This window comes from Schistocerca gregaria, chromosome 6 (assembly GCF_023897955.1).
Source record: "Schistocerca gregaria isolate iqSchGreg1 chromosome 6, iqSchGreg1.2, whole genome shotgun sequence".
NCBI lineage: Eukaryota > Metazoa > Arthropoda > Insecta > Orthoptera > Acrididae > Schistocerca > Schistocerca gregaria.
Window position 1 is genome coordinate 479487300 of NC_064925.1, and position 21626 is coordinate 479508925.

Below are 21626 nucleotides of genomic sequence, written 5' to 3' on the forward strand. Positions count from 1 at the left end.
TCATACCAAATATGTCATTCAAAGCTCCTATAGTATAACAATGGTTCTGAAAATATGAACAGTTCACAAAGTACAGACAAAATACAATTTCGTAAGTGTGAAGTTATCCAACTGTGTAATTATGTAAACATCTGTCACTGACGTAGTAAAAAAATATTTCTCTCTCTCAGTTAAATGATCAGATAGCTGTGTAATTCTGTGTTAGAGAAATATGGTACCTATGTGTAAAGTTGTATAAGCAAATACCATATTAGCTAGGGCTCCTTGTGCTTGCCACACACATGGTACACAAAGTAGGCGTGTACCCCTCTGAGGATTAATGTAATTATATCCTCAGGTGTTACAGATTACAGCAATGGAATGAAATGTATCACGGAAAGCCTTTGTATCATTGTACTTCAAATATCTTTAAAAATAAATGTTTTAAGTACAAAATTAATCACTCAAATACGTGTACTGTAGCGATAAACTGTGCGTCTTGTTGTAAGATAATTATGTGGAAGTGTCGTAGTTATCGTCCTCTGTAAGCAAAGTTCTGCTGAAGTCAATGTACTTACCTCGTCATAAACGAAGTGAATTGCTTTGTGTATAAATATCTTAGTTATTACGCTTATTGCCGTGATGAAGAAAGTACTGTGCTGTAACGTATTGCTGTGCTATGGAAAAGGCTGTTTAATTGTAGCTATACCACAAAAGTTACCACTAAAACATGTTTTACTTTCCAGAATTATTCAGAAAAACTGTGCAGATATAAAACAGATACACCGCAAAAGCACAATGTAAATTGTGTCACACATTAGTAGCGTCGTGACATAGTCGTGTAGCTATCAAAGAAACCAAATGCTAAGTCATCTTTAATCTCACAGAAAGTACTTCAAATAAAGAATGTCTTTTCAACTGAACCAAAATGTTGCATTAAAACCTCATTAACAGTATATGTTCTAAGTATGTAAGCCTTATAGTCGTTACGTAATCGTGCAACTAACAAGCAAGAATTTACAAATAACAACACTGTGTCGTCTGTTCACTATAACAATGCATTCGTAATTTCTGTTTAAAAATGTTCCCTAGGTTCTAGACTGGATAGTTAACTTCAAAACATTGTTGCATGTTAACAGTTTCTCAGTGTGACAAAGCATATTAGAAATATGAAGTGAAATGATTTATGGCAAAGACAAATATTAAAAAGGAGATTGTATTTCAATAAACGGTTTTACATATGAAATGTGGTGCAATCCTTTACTCTTCATAGTACTCAAAGTTTCAACTTGAACGCAATTATCATGCGGTATACGTAGGTAAAGAATACTGGAACTTTTCTCAAGGTTAGCGTCTATGTTATTTTTCTCTGAGCCAGCCGGAGCACGCGGCTGCCTGCAGTGCGAGTCATTGTCTGTCTCTTTGCTGGCGCGCGCCATTATTGGGATTAGGAGACCCAACTTCTACAAATTCACCTTGCCGAGAGGGCCCAGCTCTGTTTGAATACCGCCAGTTCTGATGAAATTCCGGTCTGTCGTTATGATTATACAGTCTGTCGTCATGTCGGTAGATTCCATAGTTTCTTTCTTGTCGGTCACGTGGTGGAGAATTTCTCTCTGAATCGTAACTGCGCGCTAGACCGTTGCGTCTTAAGTTATTCTGTCTCCCTTGATAATAATTATTTTGGTTCCCATACTGTCTGTTTCTCTGATTGTCTCTGTGATATTCATTACTACGGAAATGCGATCTTTCTCTGTAACTATTACTATGCCAGTGGTTGTCATATGGGTGGTGTCTGTTTTGGTCACGATATGTGTTGTGAGAATGGCCTTGTCGTGTCCTGTTATTGTTTCTTTCATCGCAGAATTGCGACGGATGTGACCTGTAATTGTAGTGCTCCTGTTTTCGCGTTCCGCGATTGTCAGTGTCAATTTCTAATTCTTGTAAGAGTCCCTGAAAAGCTTCAATGTCGTCTTTGCAACGGCCTGCCAAAATAATATGCCGTAAATGTTCAGGCAATTTGATTAAGCAAATGCGTATGAGTTCTGACGGGCTGTATGAGTTTGAAAGATACTGATTCTTATGTAACATGTCTTCAAAATATTTCACAAGACTTGAAAATTCAGATTGTTAGAAATTTTTCATCATTATGATGCCATGTTTTACTCGGTCTTGTGTGGCTTAAGACCAATATGCTGAGAGGAAGACATGGTAAAATTCTCCTTCACTGTGGCAATCGTGAATGACCGATCGCATTCTTACAGCTGGTTCATTCTCCAAGTAGCCACACATAAATTCTAATCTGTGCTCTAATGACCAGTTGGGAGGAAAACAATGAGAGAATTGATGAAGCCACGCTTGTGGATGAATTTCGTTGCCAGAATTCTTAAATGTTTTGAATTTACGTGTAGTAATGAACAGCTTATAGTCAAAATCATCGTGTCGGCGGGTCGCATGTCGGTCATTGTTACGTCGTTTCGGCGGTTCCATCTCAAAATTCGGTGTACTTTGCCAATTTCTTTCATAATCTCCAAAGTGCCCTGTGTTAATATTTTGTGGCAGTTCCGTATTTTTATGTCCCTCTTCCCGTATTGGAGTGCGAGTGTCCTCTGAAATACGTAATTCTTGTATTACCTGTGTCAGCTGATCTTGTACTTCCCGGATTTCTCTTTGGTGTTGCGTATTAATTTGATTCTGATTTTGTTTGAATTTCCTAATTTGTTCGAACTCTCCTATGTCATTAAAGACTACCGGTTTTGTGTCATTCAGATTATCATCTACATTCGTAGATAAATTATTTAGTTGATCCGAAAGTTCAACTACTTTCTCTGATAATGAACTAATGTCCTCCATGTGTCTTTCTGAACCAATTTTCAGAGTATCTACTGTGTCCTTTAAGTTTGCTTGAGTTTTAGCAAGTTGCGTAACCGAATCGGTAGATGCAACTGAGTCAATTTTAGCTTGCAAGGTCTCATGATTTTCATGAACAATAGTTTGCAGTTCTTTTATGGCTGCTTCGTGATTCTGTAATGCATTTTCATGCCGCGAAAAAATAGGTTGGAAATGCTCACAAATTTGTGTTTCTACGTCATTACAGACTTTTTGACATTTCGATTCGATTTTATGTAATTCAGTAGTTAAATCTTCACGTGTTTGTTCCAGCGTATGTTCCACTGAGTCTAACTTTTGAAGCTTTTGTTCCAATGCGTCTAACTTTTGAAGCTTTTGCTGTGTTTGTCTCTGATTTTGTTCCATAGTGTCTAACTTTTGAAGCTTTTGCTGTGTTTGTCTCTGATTTTGTTCCATTGTGTCTAACTTTTGAAGATTTTGCCCCATTTGTTTCTGATTTTGTTCTATTTGTTGCATTAATTGCAATAATAATGTATTAGTGTCTGGAATCTGTTTTTCTATGCTTTTTGGCAGTGCATTTTCACCGGAAACATTTACATTTTGACAGGCAGAAAATGTGTCTTGACTCATTTGAGAAAATGGTAAGGACACATAACCTAAGTCTACAGTATTTGCAATATCATGTTCTGTCATTTAGAATTCCTGAGGCGAGCTGTTGCCGACTGATTGATCGATAATTGTTCCCTGTTCACTACTTGTTTCATTGTCTACACCATTATTTGCCGCCCGCTCCATTTCACTATGCACAATTACCAAATTACTGCTTTGAATGTCTGTTAATTCACTACACTGTGGTGCTGATAAGCGACGCTCGTCGTCACTATTATTTCTCAGTTTACTTTGGAACCTAGTGTTACATTTTTCACACGCCATTATTGTCACAATATTTCACACGATAACACATAAAAGCACAATTTGAAGAGCAAAAATAAGAGAACACATTAACAAAGCAAAGAAAATAATATATAGTTAATTGCAAGCGAAGCTGCGAAATACTTGGTGCAAATCTACATGCATGCCACAACTGTTTTACTGTACGACAATGAAAGACTGCAACTACAAAGGAAATTCTCTCTATGATTACACGCTAGCAATAAACAAAGGCTACAGTAACTACACAAACTACAAGAAAAAATCAGAAGATTCCAGTGAGGTATCCTGGCAGGGTCGCCATATAAAACGTCCCCTTAGAACAATTGTACACGACTGTGCTTAAACTGACACACAATATTTTTTTTTTTTTGCGCAACGCAATCTGACTTTCAATAATCCCTACAAAAGAATGGCCCTGACTAACATTAACCTATACGTTTCACAAATCACTTACCTCACAAAAATCTTCGTTACTCAAGCTACTGCAATACAGCGAGCGCCACTACTGCCAGCTAAATAAAAGATTCAAACTACTGAAGGCACTAACTACTGATAGGCATAGCTAGCAAATGAAAGATTTTAATAGAGAACAAACAATGTATTTAACTCACTAGTCATAATATATATAGCAGTTCATGACACCAATTCTTACAAATTTCAAAACTCCGCCATCTCTCTTCCCACATCCACCACTGCTGGCGGCTCACCTCCAACTGCACAACGCTATGGGCTGTTAGCATCCAGCTGCCGCTTCCCAACACTACAATGGCAGACAACAATGCAAACCAGCCACAGACTGCACACGGCACAGCCAGTGATTTTTATACAGAGCGCTACGTGGCGGCGGCGTTACCAATAAAAAAACCTAAACAGCCTACTTACATCAGTAGGTCCAAGATGTTATCTCCACGAGTCGGTTCTTTGTTTAATTGCTCGAGGTGATTTTCAGATAGTGCACTCAGTATAATGTCACTCAATGCTCTGTCCCTACCACCCGTCCTAAATATCTGAGTGTCCCAGTCTATATCTGGTAAACTGAAATCTCCACATAAGACTATAACATGCTGAGAAAATTTATGTGAAATGTATTCCAAATTTTCTCTCAGTTGTTCTGCCACTAATGCTGCTAAGCCGGGAGGTCGGTAAAAGGAGCCAATTATTAACTTAACTTGGTTGTTGAGTGTAACCTCCACCCTCAATAATTCACAGGAACTATCCACTTCTACTTCACTAGAGGATAAACTACTATTAACAGCGACGAACACTCCACCACCGGTTGCATGCAATCTATCCTTTCTAAACACCGTCTGTACCTTTGTAAGCATTTCGGCAGAATTTATCTCTGGCTTCAGCCAGCTTTCTGTACCTATAACGCTTTCAGCTTCGGTGCTTTCTATCAGCGCTTGAAATTCCGGTACTTTACCAACGCAGCTTCGACAGTATACAATTACAATACCGATTGCTGCTTGGTCCCCGCATGTCCTGACTTTGTCCCGTACCCATTGAGGCTGTTGCCCTTTCTGTACTTGCCCGAGGCCATCTAACCTAAAAAAACCGCCCAGCCCACGCCACACAATCCCTGCTACACGTGTAGCCGCTTGTTGCGTGTATGCATATAGTGGACTCCTGACCTATCCAGCGGAACCTGAAACCCCACCACCCTATGGCGCAAGTCGAGAAATCTGCAGCCCACACGGTCGCAGAACCGTCTCAGCCTCTGATTCAGACCCTCCACTCGGCTCTGTACCGAAGGTCCGCAGTCAGTCCTGTCGACGATGCTGCAGATGGTGAGCTCTGCTTTCATCCCGCTAGTGGGACTGGCAGTCTTCACCAAATCAGATAGCCGCCGGAAGCCAGAGAGGATTTCCTCCGATCCATAGCGACACACATCATTGGTGCCGACATTAGTGACCACCGGCTGATAGGTGCACCCTGTACCCTTCATGGCATCCGGAAGGACCCTTTCCACATCTGGAATGACTCCCCCCGGTATGCACACGGAGTGCACATTGGTTTTCTTCCCCTCTCTTGCTGCCATATCCCTAAGGGGCTCCATTACGCGCCTGACGTTGGAGCTCCCAACTACCAGTAAGCCCACCCTCTGTGACCGCCCGGATCTTGCAGACTGAGGGGCAACCTCTGGAACAGGACAAGCAGCCATGTCAGGCCGAAGATCAGTATCAGCCTGAGATAGAGCCTGAAACCGGTTCATCAGACAAACCGGAGAGGCCTTCCGTTCAGCCCTCCTGAATGTCTTTCGCCCCCTGCCACACTTTGAGACGACCTCCCACTCTAGCACAGGTGAGGGATCAGCCTCAATGCGGGCAGTATCCCGGGCAACCACAGTCGTAGTCCGATCGGGGGATGCGTGGGACGAGCTGGCCGTCCCCGACAAACCCCCATCCGGACCCCCACAGTGATGCCCATTGGCAACAGCCTCAAGCTTGAGTGACCGAAGCCAACACTGCCTGAATGCCAACTCAGCGTGCATCCGAACACAGCAGTTGCAATCCCTATCCATGCTAAAAACTGTTGCGCAAAGAACGTCTGAATTAATTTACAGAGAGCGCAAACAAATGGACACAAAATTTAAACGGTTATTAAGATACAAGACTGCCTAGTAAATGCAGTAATGCTGCTACTTACGCACTGCTGACACACTGCTTGGCGGCGGAAGGAGACTATGCGATTTTACACTATTCAGGTACTAAAACACGATGCTACAATTCTCAAATACTATAATACGCCCGAAATTTATGAATTAAACAATGCAAGTACCAAAAACACGCAAAGAAATTAAGAATTAAACTATGTAACAAATGAGTGAACTAGGAGTATACGACTTGATGCTGCAGCTGCTTATCCAACGACGGCAGGGAGCACACTCAATTGTACGGTTCAGGCGTGCACTACACGCAAGAAGCGGCTAGTATGGAAGCGGTGTACGTGTGGCGTGCACATGGGGCAATTTTAGGTTAGAGAACTGGTATGCAGCACTATATGCAGAGCAAAAAATGGTTCAAATGGCTCTGGGCACTATGGGACATAACTTCTCAGTTCATCAGTCCCCTAGAACTTAGAACTACTTAAACCTAACTAACCTAAGGACATCACAGACAGCCATGCCCGAGGCAGGATTTGAACCGGCGACCGTAGCGGTCGCGCGGTTCCAGACTGTAGCGCCTAGAACCGCTCGGTCACCACATATACAGAGCACCCTCGACTATTTCTTACTTCATCCCAGTTCTGTTTAAATACAAGTAACACTTACAATAAAGTGCCTGGACAAATTAATTTTTCTTTTAGTGGGTGTGTCTGATGTAAAAAACAAAATGTTTGTTTTCGTCATCCAATAGACACCTCGCATTTTTATCGACTACAGGGAACAATGGATTTCACATTAGAACCCAACGTTTCGACCCGATCTGCGGAATACATTTTCATGGGAGATCGTACCTTCTTTGATGTTCGGTTCACAATTCACACTCTGGCTCGCTACTGACTGCAGCAAAATTCCGTTGACGCTTGCTTCCGCGCAGCGGCGTGACGTTACATGTTTCGAATACTTTAGCGCAACTGACCGTTGTAGACTGCCGTCGTCCGCTGTTGCTTGTAACCGCTCTGTTAAATTGTTAAAAGCTTAGTCAGACGATGGCGTAATTTTGAAATGAAAGTTAGTATGACCGTCGCGTGATAAATATTTCGGGCGAAGAGTCATTGCGACACAGGCAAAGGTCAATTGTGGAAACTAAGCCACTGAATATTAAAAGTAACGTTATCAGGGAACACACCCGACTGACTACACAAAATAAGAGGCCACTTGTATACGCGAGTGAGTGGTTCTAAATAAGAAATAGTACTGTAAAGGAAATGGGCCATAAGTATAACCACGTTGGTACACAATTGTATGCGAACGTACGATCGGGATAGAGGCACGTACGTTCTAAGTACTATCATTATCCGTGGCCTGGGTAAAAAGAATTGTGGTTAACATGCATTTATTAATCTGACAAAGAAAATAAAAATGATTCAAATGGCTCTGAGCACTATGGGACTCAACTGCTGTGGTCATAAGTCCCGTAGAACTCAGAACTACTTAAACCTAATTAACCTAAGGACATCACACACATGCATACCCGAGGCAGGATTCGAACCTGCGACCGTAGCAGTCGCGCTGTTCCGGACTAAAGCGCCTAGAACTGCTTGGTTACCGCGGCCGGCGCAAAGAAAATAATCGGACTTTGTAATTAAATGAAAAGAAACAGTGCAGTTTCTGAATGTCGCGGCAAATATGACCTTAATATTGAAATTGTCCTTGGCGGCCACGAAGGGAAAGAGATGAACACATTCAATTATCTCTGTTGTTGAACAGCGCCGTCGTGAAGATCGCCGCCTCCACCTAAATTATCCATACAAAATTAAAGTAATAATAATCTTCCAGAGTTACAGGAGTTGGGACCCATGGTATAGTAAATGAGAAAATCATATTTCTCATGAGTTGCTTTCATTATATAACACAATTTAACTTTAAAATTACACAGCACGTCTTATCACCAGGACACAAGAACAACGAAAGGAAACAACTATTACTAAAATAGTCAACAGTGTTACCACAACGACTTCATCAGTAATTGACCATGTGGACACAAATATGGACAGGGAAAAATGTGATGTAGCTGCGAAAGATCTCTATCAAACCAGATCTGTAAAATAACAACAGTGAAGTCAGTCATCGAATCATTCCCTAAACTACAAGCCTACAAACGACATCTATCACAAAGCAAAATAAAATACTTTTCAAATGAACTAGAAAAACGAAGATGGGATGAAGTGTAGAAGGAAACCAATGTGAATATGAAATTCTCTAAATTCTCCGCATTGTTAAAATTGAACTTTGAAAAAGCATTTCCAAAAGTATGCATGTCTGTATGTCTGTATCAACATCCCACAAAAACAGATGGATAACAGCAGGTATTAAGAAGTCCTCCCAAACACTTAAGGCTGCTCCCTGCAGAGGTTCGAGTCCTCCCTTGGGCATGGGTGTGTGTGTTTGCCCTTAGGATGATTAAGGTTAAGCAGTGTGTAAGTTTACAGACTGATGACCTTAGCAGTTAAGTCCCATAAGAATTCACACACATTTGAACATTTTTTAACAAACACTTAAATACCTCAGTTCCATGAAAAAGATTCGCAATGATCCAGATTTCTTAAATTTCTATCATAGATACAAAAAGATTGATGCAAAAAAGTCGTTTAATGGCAAAATAAGATATAATGCATAGAATAAAAGCAAAGCAGTCTGGGATGTTATAAAAAAGGAAACGGGGAGAGGCACCCAAAAGCAGAATAACATACTGCTGAGGGAGGGGGATAAAGTAATAAACGATCCACAGCACTTAGCAAAACATTAAACGAGCTTTTTTCAAGCATTGCAGAGAAGTTACAACAAAAATTCCTCAAACAAATGTGACACCTGTAAATAATGTTGCATTAAATACAATGATGTTACTTCCAACCACAGAGAATGAACTCAGTAAACCAATTCAAAAACTAAAAAATAAAACCTCAGTAGGCTTAGATGAAGTACCAATGTGTGTACTGCAACAATGCATAGGGATTAGACAAGGCCCCTTAACATAATAAATGAATCATTCACATCAGGGACATTTCCAGAGCAGTGAAAACTGGCGAGAGTTGAACCTTTGCTTGAGAAAGGTAATGAAGAATACATAGAAAATACTGGCCCATTACCCTGCTGTCAGCATTCTCAAAAATAATAGAAGCAATTGTGAAAGACAGATTATTGGCCGCGCGGGTATATCCGAGTGGTCTAAGGCGCTGCAGTCATGGACTGCTGAAGTTCGAGTCCTCTCTCGGGTATGATTGTGTTTGTTTGTCCTTAGGATAATTTAGGTTAAGTAGTGTGTAAGCTTAGGGACTGATGACCTTAGCTGTTAAGTCCCATAAGATTTCACACACATTTGAACATCTTGAACAGATTAATGAATTACCTGAATAAATACAATCTTTTAAGCGAATCACAGTTTGGTTTCCGAAGTGGCAAAAATGCGGAGTCAGCCATAGTAGAATTCACAAAAGTTGTGCTTGATGCTCCTGATAAAGACGAGTGTGTCACAGGCATATTTTTGGATCTTTCTAAGGCGTTTGATACAGTCGACCAAAAGTGTCTATTAAACAAGTTTGAAGCATTAGGAATAAGAGGGGCAGCTAATGAATGGTTTCGATCATACCTAACAGATAGTGTACAAAGAGTAGAGATAACACATACTTCAAATAGATCTAAACATTTAGTAAAACACTTAGCAGAACCAAAATACATTAATATAGTGATTCTGCAAGGTAGCATACTAGGACCAATACTGTTCCTGATATACATCAACGACATTCCCCGTAGTGTTATTCATGGTGAAAAAATCCTCTTCACTGATGGCAGCAATATTATAGTCACTGAGAAAACAAGAGAACTCTTTGCCGAGAAAGCAAATGGAACTCTCAAGGAATGAATATTGATTCTCAGTTGAAGTGGTGTTAACAGACAAAGGTCCTTACAAACAGAATGCGATCAGCATGTTATGACCTTAGAATCCTATCATAAGTGTGTAACACGCAGTGTCTTTTAGTTACATATTATTCATATGTACCCTCAATTCTTAGCTATGGCATTCTTTTTTTGGGGAACAAATGAACAAAATATGTACACAGTTTTCAGACTCCAGAAAAGAGCCATAAGAATAATGACCAAAAATACTAGTCGAGCTCATTGTAAAGATCCGTTCAGAACAATGGGGATTTTAAATGCTCCATGTGAATACCTTTACCAGTCAGTTATATACATGAAAAATAACATAGGTAATTACTGCACAAACAGCTCTGTCCATGACCATGCAACAAGAGGTAGACTAAACTTACATTTACCAAGGAAAAATAAACATTAAACTCAAAACAGCATTTTCTACCAAGGAATAAAACTGTACAATAAATTACCAAAAGAGATTAAAGAAATTACAAAAATACACTTATATAAAAAGACAGCTAAAATATACCTGTTATGCAATAAATTTTATACATTGAAGGATTACTTAGCTAAAACAGAGAAGGGGTTTGATAAAAAATGTTATACAAATAAATAAAAATAACGATTATAAAATATCCAACATTCCACATACCATCTTCGCTGAATGTTTTTTTTTCTTTCTAGAAATACTTATCCCCAAGCTATGCATGACACAATACTAACACCTCATCCTCTTTCTTACCTCAACATCTCACTCATTATGGAGGGATGCTGACTCAGTTTTTCAGGATAGCAAATGGGAAGTTGAAGTACAGAAAATGGCTCAGAGATCACCAGCGTGTGTGTGTGTGTGTGTGTGTGTGTGTGTGTGTGTGTGTGTGTGTGTGTGTGTGTGTGTGTGTGTCTGTGTCTGTGTGTAGTGAGTGAAGTGTTATGAAACAATGTGCATAAAGTGTGTGCAATGACTGATAGTGAGATATGAGTGAACAATGTGGCATTACATTATTTAATAAGTTATTTGCAAAAAAAAGTATTGCATACCAGGAATAAATCTAATGATTGTTTCTATGTAAATACATGTGTATACGAATTAGCTTATTTTAAATTGATCTAAATTTGTAAATACTTTGACATGTCCTATATCCTTGTGAAAAGATATCTACAGATAAATAAAGCTACTACTACTACAACTACTAAAAGTAATAAACGAATAGCATAAATCTTCTGTTACCGTCAGTGTTAAATACTTTTCAAATTAATCTTTGGTATGAGAGTCGAATTATTATATGTTTATTTATCAATAAAAAAATGGAGTTCCGTTATATGCTATGATGGATGAATGGTTCAAATGGCTCTGAGCACTATGGGACTTAACATCTGAGGTCATCAGTCCCTTAGAACTACCTGAACCTAACTAACCTAAGGACGGCACACACATCCATGCCCGAGGTAGGATTCGAATCTGCGACCGTTGCGGTCGCGTGGCTCCAGACTGAAGCGCCTAGAACCGCTCGGCCACACCGGCTGGCTATGATGGATGACTGACACGCATCTTCTTCAGACCGGAATCCATATATTATTCAATTTCACGCCTTTCTCATTCCTACTGAAGTTCCTGGGGTGTTTTACAATCTCTATGGTCTCTCTGTATGTCTTTTCATGGTATCCGCTTGTGTCTGCCAGTAGTTGAGTCGTATCAAAGTGATTGTGGTGGTCTCCTTGCTGCAAAGCCGATCTGTCAGTCTCCCCTCTTCTACTAGGACAACTGACCGTTCTGTTTGTAGTGCCCGCGTACACATCCCCACAACCACACGGAGTCCCATAAGTTACTGCTTTTTCCAGTGGTTGGCCAAATTTAGGTGATACTGTATCTTATGGTTTGCAGATTACCGCAATGTTCCATTTTTTCAAGAATTTTCCTATGCGGTCAATAATGTCCTTAATGATAGGCAGGAAATCTCAATTTCACAGGCGCTTGTGGATCGCTATGATTTCTGCCAGGTGGAATTAACGCTCTTTTTAGCTCAGCGGACGAATAACCATTCTTGAGCAATACATTGGCGATATGTTTTGCTTATGCGTCAAGCTCCTCTGGTTCAGAGATGTTCTTTGCTCTGCCCACCAACGTTTTTATAACGCCTCGCTTTTGTTGTGGTTGTCGGTTCGAATCACGGTGTAGGTAACGGTCTGTGTACATCGGCTTTTCTGAAAACGAGTATACTAAGAAAATATAATCAGCCGCCTACCTCCTCCTCCATGGTAAACTGAATCATCGGATTGATCCAGTTGAGATGTTCCCGAAAACGGTCTACTTTCTCTCTTCCGAGCCTCCACAAAACAAACGTATCATCCACGAATGGAACCAAATATTCGGTTTCTTGTTCGCAGTTTCTATTGCCTACTCCTTGAATTTTTCCGTAATGAAATTCCATATATCTGGGCTTAAGGGGCTCCCCTTGGCTATACCATTCGTTTGTTCATATAACTCATCGTTCCATTTGAAAAACGTGGCTGTGATGCAATAATTAAACATTTGTGCAATATTGGGAGGAAAAGTCCTATTCAGCTGTTGCAACACCTCACTGAGTGGAACTATAGAAAAGAGCGATACGACATCAAAATTAACTAATATGTCCTCCGGCTGGACCACTATGCCGTTTAATTTACTGATAAAATGTGATGACTCCTTGATGTACGAATCCGATCCGCAACATACGGTGTTGTCGAGAACTCGGCAGTTGGATAGGTGGGCGAACCAATAGCACTCACTATAGGTCTTAGAGGGTCAGGTTCTTTGTGCATCTTCTACAACCCATAAAGTCTTGGTGGTAGCGCAACTCAACTGAACAGACTTTTCTGGACGCTCTGTTTCACAGAGGAAATTTTTATCAACCGCGTAACAATTCTAAGAACTTTGTCATTAGGGTCTTTACTTAGTTTCCTATATGTTTGTGGATCTATTAAGTCTTTAATCGTACTATGATACTCGACCACATGCAAAACAACCGTTGCATTTCCCTTGTCAGCGGGGAGAATGATAACACTATCATCCTCGTTCAGGAATTTCTGGTTTTCCTCTCACTCGCACATTTAAATGCTTTGCGCGAGCCAATACTCTTTCAGCTTCTGTACGGATTTCTTCATCTGTAACCGTGTCCACACTACGAATGTCTGCTTCTACACTGGCTATTATTTCTTCCGTAGCCACAACTTGCAGAATAATGGCAAAATTTCCACCTCTGGCAAGCACAGAGCTCTCACCGTCAGATAACAAATGTCATAATAATTTGACAACCGTTTGGGAAGTGTCTAAACTGCGGATCGTCTGATTAGGTTGCCAATTATTAAATTTCTTCTTCCATTAGGCGTTGTCAACATACGCTTCGTAATAGTATCGTGAAATAGTCTGTCAGTTCTATCCCAGTCACCACTACAAAATTTATTGGTGATAGTAATATGGAGAGACATTAACTTACAGTATCTGCTTGCCAGGCGCCGGCGGGTCTGTTGAACCTGCTCTCGTAGAAAGGCCTCTTCCGTCCGTTTGCAAAGTTGGGTTTTAACGTGAAACCCATTCGACCACGGCTTAATAGCTCGCAACATTTTATTATTTGAAACAGGGGCAGATTCATGCTAGTAATATATTCATTATGCAAAAATTTTCATAAGAACTTTGCTGCACGATTTGTTGTAAAACACTTAATGTCAAGAAATTAAAGTCCGGTTTGATGGAAGTTGTCTGTAATGTAACATCATACCATACCTTGATGTTCTTTTCTCTACTAGTCACTTGAATAATAATTACATGTGGAACAGTTTAGCTGTCGATGTGAACTGCAAGCTATTCAAAAAATTAATGATCTGAGTCACTTTTGGTGTGGTGTAAGTGCTGTGGAGTACGGGCTACTCGGCGCTACGTCCTCTTGTCACGGCTGCTCCTGTTTATTCGCCGAGTCGCGCTCTGGGCAGGAAGGCCCGTACACAGCGCCGACATGAGCGGTTCTTCAAGTGACAAAAATTAGTAACAACATTTTTTAAAAATACTTGCTGTGTGCATTAGTAACTAAAATTTTGGCAGTGCTTTGTTTTTCGTGTATTCTTTCGTAAATTTCAGGGTAGGTTTTGACACGTCGGACTGGACTATTTCCCTTAATGAGCTCTGTGAATTACCATGTTAGATATTATAAACTTCCATAAATAGACATGCATAAAACATGAGAATACTGTCTCCACCAATTGCTTAAAAAAATTCATGCTCAACAACTTTCATCCAAGAATACATTTTGAGTACTGGGCGATTAAAGTTTTCAGCCTGATGAGGTGCTTCGACTAGTTTCCCTTTACTCGCCTTCTGACGAATCCTTGCAAATAAATGATAGGAGCGAAACTTGCCAAAGCGTCGCACCAGAGCAAGCTGTTATTGGAGTGAGAACTGAAGGAGATTTGGTCAGTTCGATAATCATGAGTCTTAACTTAGCATTATAATCTCTCATGACCATACTCGACTATTGCTAGTAATGTGTTGAATCCAAAACCATAAATCATAACATCGAGTTAGACAATCTGTCTTGTCTTCTTTACCTTGTTTTTCTTTCATTTTTTTAATATGATGATGCAATGTTAATGTGTATACTCAGCAGACCTACATATCAGCAGCCATAGGAGCATTTTTAGACTTTACAAAAGCAAGTTCTAAAATGGACCACTTGCTCAGTTGGCCGACGATAGAAGAGAGAATCAGCCATGCTGTTGTTAAGAAACAAATCTCTCGTGGGTCTGACGTGACTTAGCAACCCCGCTTTTTTGCAAGGTTCTATACATGTCTCTTTCAAAGCATTCTCGTCCCCTGTTCATACATTTGAACCAGCAGGCTTTTGACTCTTGGAAATCTTTCTGTGGTGTAGTTTATGGTGTTATCAGTGGTGTATCAATGCTATCCTCTGCGTTAATTTTGGGTAAAGAGTAGTGTATGGGTAGAGTGGTCGGGGAAGAGCAGTCAGCTGATTTGTGGCACAAAACATTCATCTACATCTACATCTACATGACCACTCTGCAATTCACATTTAAGTGCTTGGCAGAGGGTTCATCGAACCACAATCATACTATCTCTCTACTATTCCACTCCCGAACAGCGAGCGGGAAAAACGAACACCTAAACCTTTCTGTTCGAGCTCTGATTTCTCTTATTTTATTTTGATGATCATTCCTACCTATGTAGGTTGGGCTCAACAAAATATTTTCGCATTCGGAAGAGAAAGTTGGTGACTGAAATTTCGTAAAAAGGTCTCGCCGCGACGAAAAACGTCTATGCTGTAATGACTTCCATCCCAACTCACGTATCATATCTGCCACACTCTCTCCCCTATAACGTGATAATACAAAACGAGATGCCCTTTTTTGCACCCTTTCGATGTCCTCCGTCAATCCCACCTGGTAAGGATCCCACACCGCGCAGCAATATTCTAACAGAGGACGAACGAGTGTAGTGTAAGCTGTCTCTTTAGTGGACTTGTTGCATCTTCTAAGTGTCCTGCCAATGAAACGCAACCTTTGGCTCCCCTTCTCGACAATATTATCTATGTGGTCCTTCCAACTGAAGTTGTTCGTAATTTTAACACCCAGGTACTTAGTTGAATTGACAGCCTTGAGAATTGTACTATTTATCGAGTAATCGAATTCCAACGGATTTCTTTTGGAACTCATGTGGATCATCTCACACTTTTCGTTATTTAGCGTCAACTGCCACCTGACACACCATACAGCAATCTTTTCTAAATCGCTTTGCAACTGATACTGGTCTTCGGATGACCTTACTAGACGGTAAATTACAGCATCATCTGCGAACAGTCTAAGAGAACTGCTCAGATTGTCACCCAGGTCATTTATATAGATCAGGAACAGTAAAGGTCCCAGGACGCTTCCCTGGGGAACACCTGATATAACTTCAGTTTTACTCGATGATTTGCCGTCTATTAATACGAACTGCGACCTTCCTGACAGGAAATCACGAATCCAGTCGCACAACTGAGACGATACCCCATAGCTCCGCAGCTTGATTAGAAGTCGCTTATGGGGAACGGTGTCAAAAGCTTTCCGGAAATCTAGAAATATGGAATCAACCTGAGATCCCCTGTCGATAGCGGCCATTACTTCATGCGAATAAAGAGCTAGCTGCGTTGCACAAGAGCGATGTTTTCTGAAGCCATGCTGATTACGTGTCAATAGAAGAGCGATGTTTTCTGAAGCCATGCTGATTACGTGTCAATAGATCGTTCCCTTCGAGGTGATTCATAATGTTTGAATACAGTATAAGCTCCAAAACCCTACTGCAAACCGACGTCAATGATATAGGTCTGTAGTTAAATGGATTACTCCTACTAACCTTCTTGAACACTGGTGCGACCTGCGCAATTTTCCAATCTGTAGGTACAGATCTATCGGTGAGCGAGCGGTTGTATATGAGTGCTAAGTAGGGAGCTATAGTGTCAGCGTAATCTGAAAGGAACCTAATCGGTATACAATCTGGACCTGAACACTTGCCCGTATCAAGCGATTTGAGTTGCTTCGCAACCCCTAAGGTATCTACTTCTAAGAAACTCATGCTAGCAGATGTTCGTGTTTCAAATTCTGGACTATTCCATTCGTCTTCCCTGGTGAAGGAATTTCGGAAAACTGCGTTCAATAACTCCGCTTTAGCGACACAGTCGTCGATAACAGTACCATCGGCACTGCGCAGCGAAGGTATTGACTGCGTCTTGCCGCTTGTGTACTTTACATACGACCAGAATTTCTTCGGATTTTCTACCAAATTTCGAGACAATGTTTCGTTGTGGAACCTATTAAAGGCATCTCGCATCGAAGTACGTGCCAAATTTCGCGCGTCTGTAAATTTTAGCCCATCTTCGGGATTTCGCGTTCTTCTGAACTTCGCATGCTTTTTCCGTTGCCTCTGCAACAGCGTTCGGACCTTTTTTGTGTACCACGGGGGATCCGTTCCATCTCTTACCAATTTATGAGGTATGAATATCTCAATTGCTTTTGCTACTATATCTTTGAATTTGAGCCACATGTCGTCTACATTCGCATAGTCAGTTCGGAAGGAATGGAAGTTGTCTTTTAGGAAGGTTTCTAGTGGCACTTTATCCGCTTTTTTAAATAAAATTATTTTGCGTTTGTTTCTGATGGATTTGGAAGAAATGGTATTGAGCCTAGCTACAATGACCTTGTGATCACTAATCGCTGTATCAGTCATGATGCTCTCTATCAGCTCTGGATTGTTTGTGGCTAAGAGCTCAAGTGTGTTTTCGCAACCATTTACAATTCGCGTGGGTTCGTGGACTAACTGCTCGAAATAATTTTCGGAGAAAGCATTTAGGACAATCTCGGAAGATGTTTTCTGCCTACCACCGGTTTTGAACAAGTTTTTTGCCAACATACCGAGGGTAGGTTGAAGTCCCCACCAACTATAACCGTATGAGTGGGGTATTTATTTGTTACGAGACTCAAACTTTCTCTGAACTGTTCCGCAACTATATCATCGGAGTCTGGGGGTCGGTAGAAGGAGCCAATTATTAACTTAATTCGGCTGTTAAGTATAACCTCCACCCATACCAATTCGCACGGAGTATCTACTTCGACTTCACTACAAGATAAACCACTACTGACAGACACAAACACTCCACCACCAATTCTGCCTAATCTATCTTTCCTGAACACCGTCTTAGACTTCGTAAAAATTTCTGCAGAACTTATTTCAGGCTTTAGCCAGCTTTCTGTACCTATAACGATATCAGCTTCTGTGCTTTCTATTAGCGCTTGAAGCTCAGGGACTTTTCCAGCGCAACTACAACAATTTACAACTATAATTCCGACTGTTCCTTGATTCAAGCACGTCCTGTAATTTCCAAGCACCCTTTGACATTGCAGCCCATCCCCCATTTTTCCGAGGCCTTCTAACCTAAAAAACCGCCCAGTCCACGCCACACAGCCTCCGCTACCCGTGTAGCCGCCAGCTGAGTGTAGTGAACTCCTGACCTATTCAGCGGAACCCGAAACCCCACCACCCCATGGCGCAAGTCAAGGAATCTGCAGCCAATACGCTCGCAAAACCGTCTGAGCCTCTGATTCAGACCCTCCACCCGGCTCTGCACCAAAGGTCCGCAGTCGGTTCTGTCAACGATGCTGCAGATGGTGAGCTCTGCCTTCATCTCGTAAGCAAGACCGGCAGTCTTCACCAAATCAGATAGCCGCTGGAATCCAGAGAGAATTTCCTCAGATCCAAAGCGACACACGTCATTAGTGCCGACATGTGCCACCACCTGCAGCTGGCTGCACCCTGTGCTCTTCATGGCATCCGGAAGGACCCTTTCCACATCAGGAATGACTCCTCCCGGAATGCACACGGAGTGCACACTGGATTTCTTCCCCTCCTTAGCCGCCGTATCCCTAAGGGGCCCCATTACGCGCCTAACATTGGAGCTCCCAACTACCAGTAAGCCCACCCTCTGCTATTGCCCGGACCTTGAAGGCTGAGAATGATCCTCTGAAACAGGGCAGGCAGCTGCATCTGGCTCAGCCAGAGACAGTGCCTGAAACCGGTTTGTCAGACGCACCGGGGAGGCTTTCTGATCAGCCTCCGGGGACGCCTATCGCTGCCTGCCACGCCTTGGAATGACCTCCCAATCAACCACAGGCGAGGGCTCAGCCCCACTGCAGGCAGCAACCGGGGCAACCACAGCGGCAGACCGATCTGGGGACAGACGGGACGAGGTTGACATCCCCGTGATACCCAAGTCCGGCTCCCCACAGTGGTGCCCATTGGCAACAGCCTCAAGCTGCGCGACCGAAGTCAGCGCCGATTGCAGCTGTGAGCGAAGGGATGCCAAGTCAGCCCTCATCCGAACACAGCAATCGCAGTCCCTGTTCATTCTGATCGATGTGGAACAACAGTTACCGAAACACGAGTCAGTGCCTAGATAACGCAAGCGAAACACGCAAAGAATGTATCAACTAACCTGTACAAATGCCTAACGACTGCGCTACAATCTGCTGAATTTACGATTACAGTAACTAAAACTCGAAATTGCACCTCCTATACGAAACTCACACGCAATTTAAATAAGAATCTACGAAGTAAACACTAAAGCGCGATGCTACAACTGTCAAATACTATAATACGCCCGAAATATATGAATTAAACAATGCAAGTACCCAAAAACACGCAAAGAAATTAATTAAGCTATCTAACAAACAAGTAAGCTAGGGTTATACGACTTGCTGCTGCAGCTGCTTATCCAACGGCGGCAGGGAGCACACTGACTGACATCTACATCTACATGACTACTCTGCAATTCACATTTAAGTGCTTGGCAGAGGGTTCATCGAACCACAATCATACTATCTCTCTACTATTCCACTCCCGAACAGCGAGCGGGAAAAACGAACACCTAAACCTTTCTGTTCGAGCTCTGATTTCTCTTATTTTATTTTGATGATCATTCCTACCTATGTAGGTTGGGCTCAACAAAATATTTTCGCATTCGGAAGAGAAAGTTGGTGACTGAAATTTCGTAAAAAGGTCTCGCCGCGACGAAAAACGTCTATGCTGTAATGACTTCCATCCCAACTCGTGTATCATATCTGCCACACTCTCTCCCCTATAACGCGATAATACAAAACGAGCTGCCCTTCTTTGCACCCTCTCGATGTCCTCCGTCAATCCCACCTGACCAACCGACACTGGCCGTTCACAACAAAAACAGAAGACAGACGGCTACGCGAATTTACACTATTCAGGTACTAAGGCGCGATGCTACAACCCTCAAATACCATAATACGCCCGAAATATATGAATTAAACAATGCAAGTACCCAAAAACACGCAAAGAAATTAATTAAGCTATCTAACAAGTAAGCTAGGGTTATACGACTTGCTGCTGCAGCTGCTTATCCAACGGCGGCAGTATCCTTTCTTGCAGGACTGCTAGTTCTGCAAGCTTCGCAGGAGAGCTTCTGTAAAGTTTGGAAGGTAGGAGACGAGGTACTGGCAGAAGTAAAGCCGTGAGGACGGGGCGTGACTCGTGCTTGGATAGCTCAGTTGGTAGAGCACTTGCCAGCAAAAGGCAAAGGTCCCGAGTTCGAGTCTCGGTCCGGCACACAGTTTTAATCTGCCAGGAAGTTTCAATCATAATTGTTTGTCGAGCGCCTCTTCCGGAAGCGCGCGCGTCCTCAGCCCCGCTAAGCGTGGCCAGTCAGCTCCCGCGGCTGCAGAGCGCCGGTCTCCGCTAGGCTGTTGTATTCGGGCCGTGGCGAGCCTCTGGTGCACAGCACAGGCTCCGCGGCGCGGCTCGTTTCAAAAGCCGCGACGCGTGACACACCCTCCGCGGTTGCCCAACCCGAATCGGCGGGAAAGCCGCGGGCCACGGATGTGCCAGCTCACCGAATGATTAACCGGGGCTTGTCTGACTCACGGATTCCGCAGCCTGACACTTTTCGTCGCCTCCTTTTTTTTTATCCCGCCCTCTTTCCTACACAGCACGCTGAGCACGTGCCGGAAGTTACACACACACACAAGATTGTAGTCGGCAGCTGCACACCACAAGATGTCCCAGGTTTTGTGCACCGCTACCGCCTTCTTTCGGGAAAGGCGAAGGTTTGAACGGTGTCACATTTGTTTGCAAATACAAGCAAACGCTCACAGTCCCCGCATACAACAAACACGACGACAGATGACTGAAGTGTACATCTGGAAATGTTCGCGTATCACAACGATGTCAGCATCAGCATGTAAGGTGACCGCCTCGGTAACTGCGTGGTCAGCGCGGCGGTTGCACAACGGAAGGGTCCGGGTTCGATTCCCGGCCAGCTGGGTGTTGTGTTGTCCTCACGTCCGTTCGTCATAATCGATATTCCAATATTGAGGTGGCTGGATGGGCATGTCCCGAAAGCCTTTAAATTGGACCCACCATTAAAACTTCTACCGTAAATGTGCTGTGGTCTTCAGTCCAAACACTACTTTGATCCAGCTCTGCGTTAATCTATCCCGTTCAAGCCCCTTCAAAGCTCCACGGTTACGGCAGCCTATATCCATTCGAATTGGTGACTGGAGTCGATCCTGCGTCTCCCTCTACCATTTTTACCCCTCCACTTCCTTCCATTACCAAATTATTCCTTGATGCCTCAGTATACGGCCTATCAGCTGATCCCTTCTGTTAGTCATGCTTTGCCATCAATCTTTTCTTTTTTCCCTCTTCAGTACCTCCTCAATAGTTAATCGATCAGTCCATCTACTACTGAGCATTCTTCTACCGCATTTCAGAAGCACCGAGTAA